The sequence below is a fragment of the Schistocerca cancellata genome, chromosome 2 (genome assembly GCF_023864275.1).
Source record: "Schistocerca cancellata isolate TAMUIC-IGC-003103 chromosome 2, iqSchCanc2.1, whole genome shotgun sequence".
Lineage (NCBI taxonomy): Eukaryota > Metazoa > Arthropoda > Insecta > Orthoptera > Acrididae > Schistocerca > Schistocerca cancellata.
This window is the reverse complement of record NC_064627.1, coordinates 899,288,332-899,294,218: the sequence shown is the minus strand read 5'-3', so window position 1 is coordinate 899,294,218 and position 5,887 is coordinate 899,288,332.

Sequence of the window (5,887 nt, the reverse complement as noted above, 5' to 3'; positions counted from 1 at the left end):
AGGGATTAAAGCGGAAGTAAAATCCATTTGACAACTGGCCGAAAGCCCGTGGTATTTTAACCACTAGACGCGGTTGAAGGGCACCGAGGACACTTTGTTCAGTTCCTGTGTAGATATTTAAGTATCGTCGTCTGAGGCTCTTGTACTCCAGCAGTTTACGACAGAGGTAGGCCAACTGAAGCCCCCTGTGTCCATCAGAGCGCGGCGGGCGGTATGCGGCCTACCTTGCAGCGGCGTGGACGGCTCGGGCACCTTGAACCCGGTCGACGAGGACGAAGAGGAGTCTCCGCTCTTGCGCCGATACTCCAGGTCCCGCAAGTGGTTGAAGGGCGTCGCATCGAGGAAGGGCCGCTGTCCGAACGCGATGGCGCGGATCTGCTGCTGTTGCCCTGCTGGGAGATATACCATCCGAGTCAGTGGCTTGCCTCACGGTCAAACTCTGGATCCGATTCACACGTAAGCTTACCAGATCCAAAATTAGTCTCTCATATCACGTAGTCAAAAACTTCGACGAAATTCGAAGCAAAGACGTCAATATTAATAGCGCAAGTGGAATTCCACTACTAAGCGCGGAGGATGAAGCGGACAGGTGGGGAGAGCACTTTGAGGGAGCGGAAGTGTTTAATGATGTGGTGGAAAAAGAAACTGGAATGGACATGAAAAACATAGGGGATCCAGTATTGGTGTTAGTGTTTAACCGAGCTTTGAAAGACTTGCCAGCAATTAAGGCTGGAGGCAAAGAAAACATCCCTTCAGAATTTCTAAAATAGTTGGGCGTAAGATACAGATAAACGACTATACCAGTTAATTTGCAGAACCTACGATTCCGGAGAAGTAACATCAGACTTTCGGAAAAATATCATCCTCACAGTTCCGAAGATAGAAAGGGCAGATGAGTGCAAGAACGGTCTCCTTAACAGCTCACGCATTAAAGTTGCCGACAATAATAGTATACACTATAATGGAAAAGAAAATTGAGGATCTGTTGTATGACTTTCATCTTGGCTTTAGGAGAAATAAAAGCACCACAGACGCAGGTCTGGCGTTGACCTTGATATGGACGCATGACGTAAGAAAAATCAAGATACGTTCATAAAATTTTTTGGCGTAGAAAAAAGTTCGACAACATAAAACAGAGCAAATTGTTCGAAATTCTCAAGAAAAGTAATGATAAGTAGCAGAAATCAGAACGGCGAGAAACTTAACAACATAATTGGTGATAACGAAGTCGATGAAGATAGGCAGCAAAATAACCCATGACGGTGGAGCAAGGGGGACCAAAAAGGCAGAGTAGCACTGGTAAAAAGGGTATTTCTGGCCAGGAAAATTTACTACTATCAAACATATGTCTTAGTTTGAGAAAGAGATTTCGGAGAATGTACGTTTGGAGCGCAGCGGAGGCAGTGAGAGATGGACTGTGGGAAAACCGGAACAGAAGAGAAGGATTTGAGATGTGGGGCTACAGAAGAAAGTTGAAAATTAGATGGACTCATAAGCAGTGAGGAGGTTCTCCGCTGGATCGGCGGGGAAAGAAATACATGGAAAAGACTGAAAAGGGGGAAGGGACAAGATGGTAGGACATCTGTTAAGACGTTAAGGAATAACTTCCATGGTACTAGAGGGAGCTGTTGGGAGAGGAAACTGTAGAGGAAGACAGAGATTGGGATACATCCGGCAAATAATTGAGAACATAGGCAGAAGTGCTACTCTGAGATGAACAGGTTGGCACAGGAGAAGAATTCGTGGTCAGTGGCATCAAACCAGTCACAAGAATGATTACGGAAAAAAAGAGCAGGAGGGAACAGTAATTAGAAGAGGTATTAAAAATAATTTTAAGACGAAGAAGCAATGACGGTAGTAAACAAAACAAAAAAAAGACGCTCAAGAGTGAGATTAAAATTCAGAGTGAAAGGATATAAATCATAAGGTTCATTGATCTCATTGCTACACTCAGTGAAAGTGACGAAGATGTATACGAAATATTGAATAAAATGAGTACACAGAATGGGCTGAGAATACGTCGTAGAAGGCGAAAGCATTGAGGAGCAGCAGGAATGACATTGGCGATAAATTTAACATGACAGTTGGGGACCACGAAGTAGATGAAGTGGAAGAATTATGCTACCTTGGAAGTAAAGTACTACATGGCGGAAGAAGCGAGGAGGAAGACCAGGAGACTAGCACAGGAAGAGATGGCATTCCAGGTCAAAAGAAATCTACCGGTATCAAGCACTGGCCTTAATATGAGGATTAAATTTCTGAGAATATACGTCTGCAGCACAGAACTGTATGTGAATCATGGACTGTGGGAAAATCGGAAGAGAAGGGAACCAAAATTTGGTGCTATACAGAGGGTTCGGAAGTTCCAGTTACAAACTTCTAGGACACGTAGAGGGAATAAGCACATAATATTCTGAATAGGAACACATGTCCGGAAACGTATCGGTTCCTTGCTACAGTCGTTTGAAAACATTAGACTGGGTAGGTTTGCAACCGGGTGGTCATGCTGGGGGGTGCTAACACCGGATGGGCTGATGTCATCTGACGTCTGTCCTACCTCTTTGACCTGGTTCTAGCTTCATTCAAGGATCTATGAATGTCAGAGTAACATGGTTGAGTACACGTTTGCAGAAGACACCGCCATGGTCCTTCTGAATGGCGGAGCTCACGATGATGGAAGAGCTGCTCGCCACTTTGGTCAAGATTGGTCTCCAAAAGCCCCACTTCATTGTATTCCATCACGTACCCTTTTCGCCTCAATTACACAACTGCTTCGGGAAACGGTACCTGCATCGTCAGCAGGTGTTACTATGGTGCTCCAAGAAGACGCCACACACCCGAACTGGAAGAGGCCGCACTCCATCACATTGAAGGGATATCGTTAACGAGTACACCAACAACTTCTTTGGCTATTAGTGAGTCGGACTGTAAAACAAAAGAAGTACTGTGTCACGTCTGATGAATAACTTGTGAAAATCTTCGCGTAACCAACATGTTTTCAAATGATTGTAGGACGGCCGGCCATTGTGGCCAAGTGGTTCTAGGCGCTTCAGTCTGGAACCAAGTGACCGCTATAGTCGCAGGTTCGAATCCTGCCTCGGGCATGGATGTGTGTGATGTACTTAGGTTAGTTAGGTTTAAGTAGTTCTAAGTTCTAGGGTACTGATGACCTCAGAAGTTAAGTCCCATAGTGCTCAAAGCCATTTGAACCATTTGTTAAGTCCCATAGTGCTCAGAGCCATTTGAACCATTTTTGACTGCAGCACGGAAAGGGCACGTTTCCGAACATGGATTCCAGTTCAAATTATTATCTTCTCACTCACCTCTAGAAGCCTTAGAAATTTGTAACGGTAATTTCCGAACACCCTGTAAAAGGATGGTGGAAAGTAGGTGGACTGATAAGAAATGAGAAGCTTGTCTGTAGAATTGGCGAGGAGAGGAACATTGAAAAATACTGGTAAGAAGGAGAGTCACGGTGATAGGACACCTGATAAGGGACCAGGAATACTTCTATGATACTAGTGGGAGCTGTAGAGGGTAAGAACTGTAGAGTAAGGCAGATATTGGAATACATCCTGTAAATAATTGAAGCCGTCGGGTGTGCAACTCTGATATGATAAGATTCTCCCAGTGGAGGTCGTGGCGGGCCTCATCAAACCAGTCAAGACAAGGAGGAGGGGGAATCTGACTTTTCAAAGGAACCTGTCAAGTGTCATTTGCTTGCCGGGGTGTATATTTTGTCGGAGTAGGAAAGCTCATTGGTACTTTCGGGAGGCGTTCCGAACGGGTCAGAAACTGGGCTTCCTCCTTCCTCGCTGGCCTGAGAAGGGTTTAGCGGAGGAGGAGGAGGTGGCTTTTAACCAGATTTGAATGTTTTGTGCTATTCGGGTATGCTATCAATAAATGAGACACTTTTTGTTCATTGTTTGCCAAGTACCGTTAGATATGTGGTATTGAAACCAACTGTAGAGGGGTTGAATATATGACGATAACCATCTGCAGCTTTAGCGTTGTGATCCTCAGTTCGAAAATTAGTTTGACTCAGATCTCCATCATAGACTCTCCTGTGCAAGCTCCTTCATTTCTGCACAGCTACTCCAACAAAATCAACTTAAATCGGCTAACTGACGTGAAGAGCTGGTCACCCTCTACAGCTTTTAATGTATCAGTTTCCACCACTGCCAAACTGATGATCCCATGATGCTCAGGATGCGTGCCGTCAACCGACATCTTCTTTTAATTAAGTACTGCCTAAATTTCCAAAATCTGCATTTTTCCTGAAAGCTATCTGATATTTGGTAAAAAAAAAGAATATTTGGTAGCCCAGATTGTGTGTTTTAATATTTTTAATTTTTTTTCCCAATGACCTGTTTCGACAGAGTCTAGCTTTCATCATCTGGAAAACCACACACAAGTTAGATTAAGTAGTGTGTAGGTTTAGGGACCGACGACCTCAGCATTTTGGTCCCATAAGACCTTATCACAAATTTCCAATTTTTCAGAAATTCGTTTTCTGCTATTTCCAGTCTGCATTTTATATCCTCTCTGCTTCGGCCTCAGTTTTGCCATCTAAATAAAACCTCATCGACTAGTTTCAGTCCCTCAATACGTTCTTTGATTTCTTCAGTATTTCGCCTTACATTCAATTATGTGTGTTTTAATTTGCTGGTGTTCATGGTGTAACCTCTTTCCATAGCAGCACCGCTCCGTTCTACTGCTGGAAGGTGCAGGATCATGTGTTGAGATTATCCAGGGTGAGCGTTAATAAAACCAGCAAAGTGCAGGGACTGATTCCTGACTGTAAATAGAGAAAAGAAGTCCTATGAACATATGTTCGGTAATGCATCATTGCCACGGTAGATGGCGCTGACGGTAGATGGGTCTGACCACCTGCCATGTGTACATTGTGTGTTGCAGGCTGTGTGATTGACGCAGCGCACTGTAAGCGGCAGAATTGTCTGGTATTCATGTCGGGAAAAACCCCAGATGGTGTTTTTGTACGGCCAAGCAGATGGAAACGGTCGGGAGGCAGCACGGCTATACCAAGACAAGTACACTCACACCACATCAAATAACATTTGAAGCCCTTTTTGGCCGCTTGTGTGGTCGCGGGTCCTTTCACAACATGCAGCGAGCCTGCGGACTGTGCCTACATCACACCTGGAGGACCGGGTTCTACAAGATGTTGAGACGTACCCTAGTATTAGCTCCAGGCAAGTGGCCTACCAAAATGATGTAAGACAAAGTATGATTATGTTTATCCTCCGTGACAACCGCTACTACCCTTATCACCTGAAATTCCATGGCGACCACTTTGAACACCTGTTATAACGTGGATGCGATTAAGCTCTGTACTGTGTTCCAGGGCGATTTGTTGACGTTGCACGCACACCATCCGTTTCAGGTCACGTGTTCATATGACCTTTTTTCCTCCACTTCCGGTCACGAATCCGTCCCTGCAATTTGTCGGCTTTATTAATATTCACGCTCTTCTTACGAATTTGGGACATGGAGATATTTATCTTTGTTCATCGCACTGAAAGATCCAAGTCGAAACAAGGCCCCGGGAGTAGACAACACTCCATTAGAACTATTGACAGCCTTGGGAGAGTCAGTCCTGACAAAACTCTACCATCTGGTGAGCAAGATATATGAGACAGGCGAAATACCCTCAGACTTCAAAAAGAATATAATAATTCCAATCCCAAAGAAAGCAGGTGTTGACAGATATGAAAATTACCGAAGTATCAGTTTAATAAGTCACAGCTGCAAAATATTAACGCGAATTCTTTACAGACGAATGGAAAAACTGGTAGAAGCTGACCTCGGGGAAGATCAGTTTAGATTCCGTAGAAATACTGGAACACGTGAGGCAATACTGACCCTA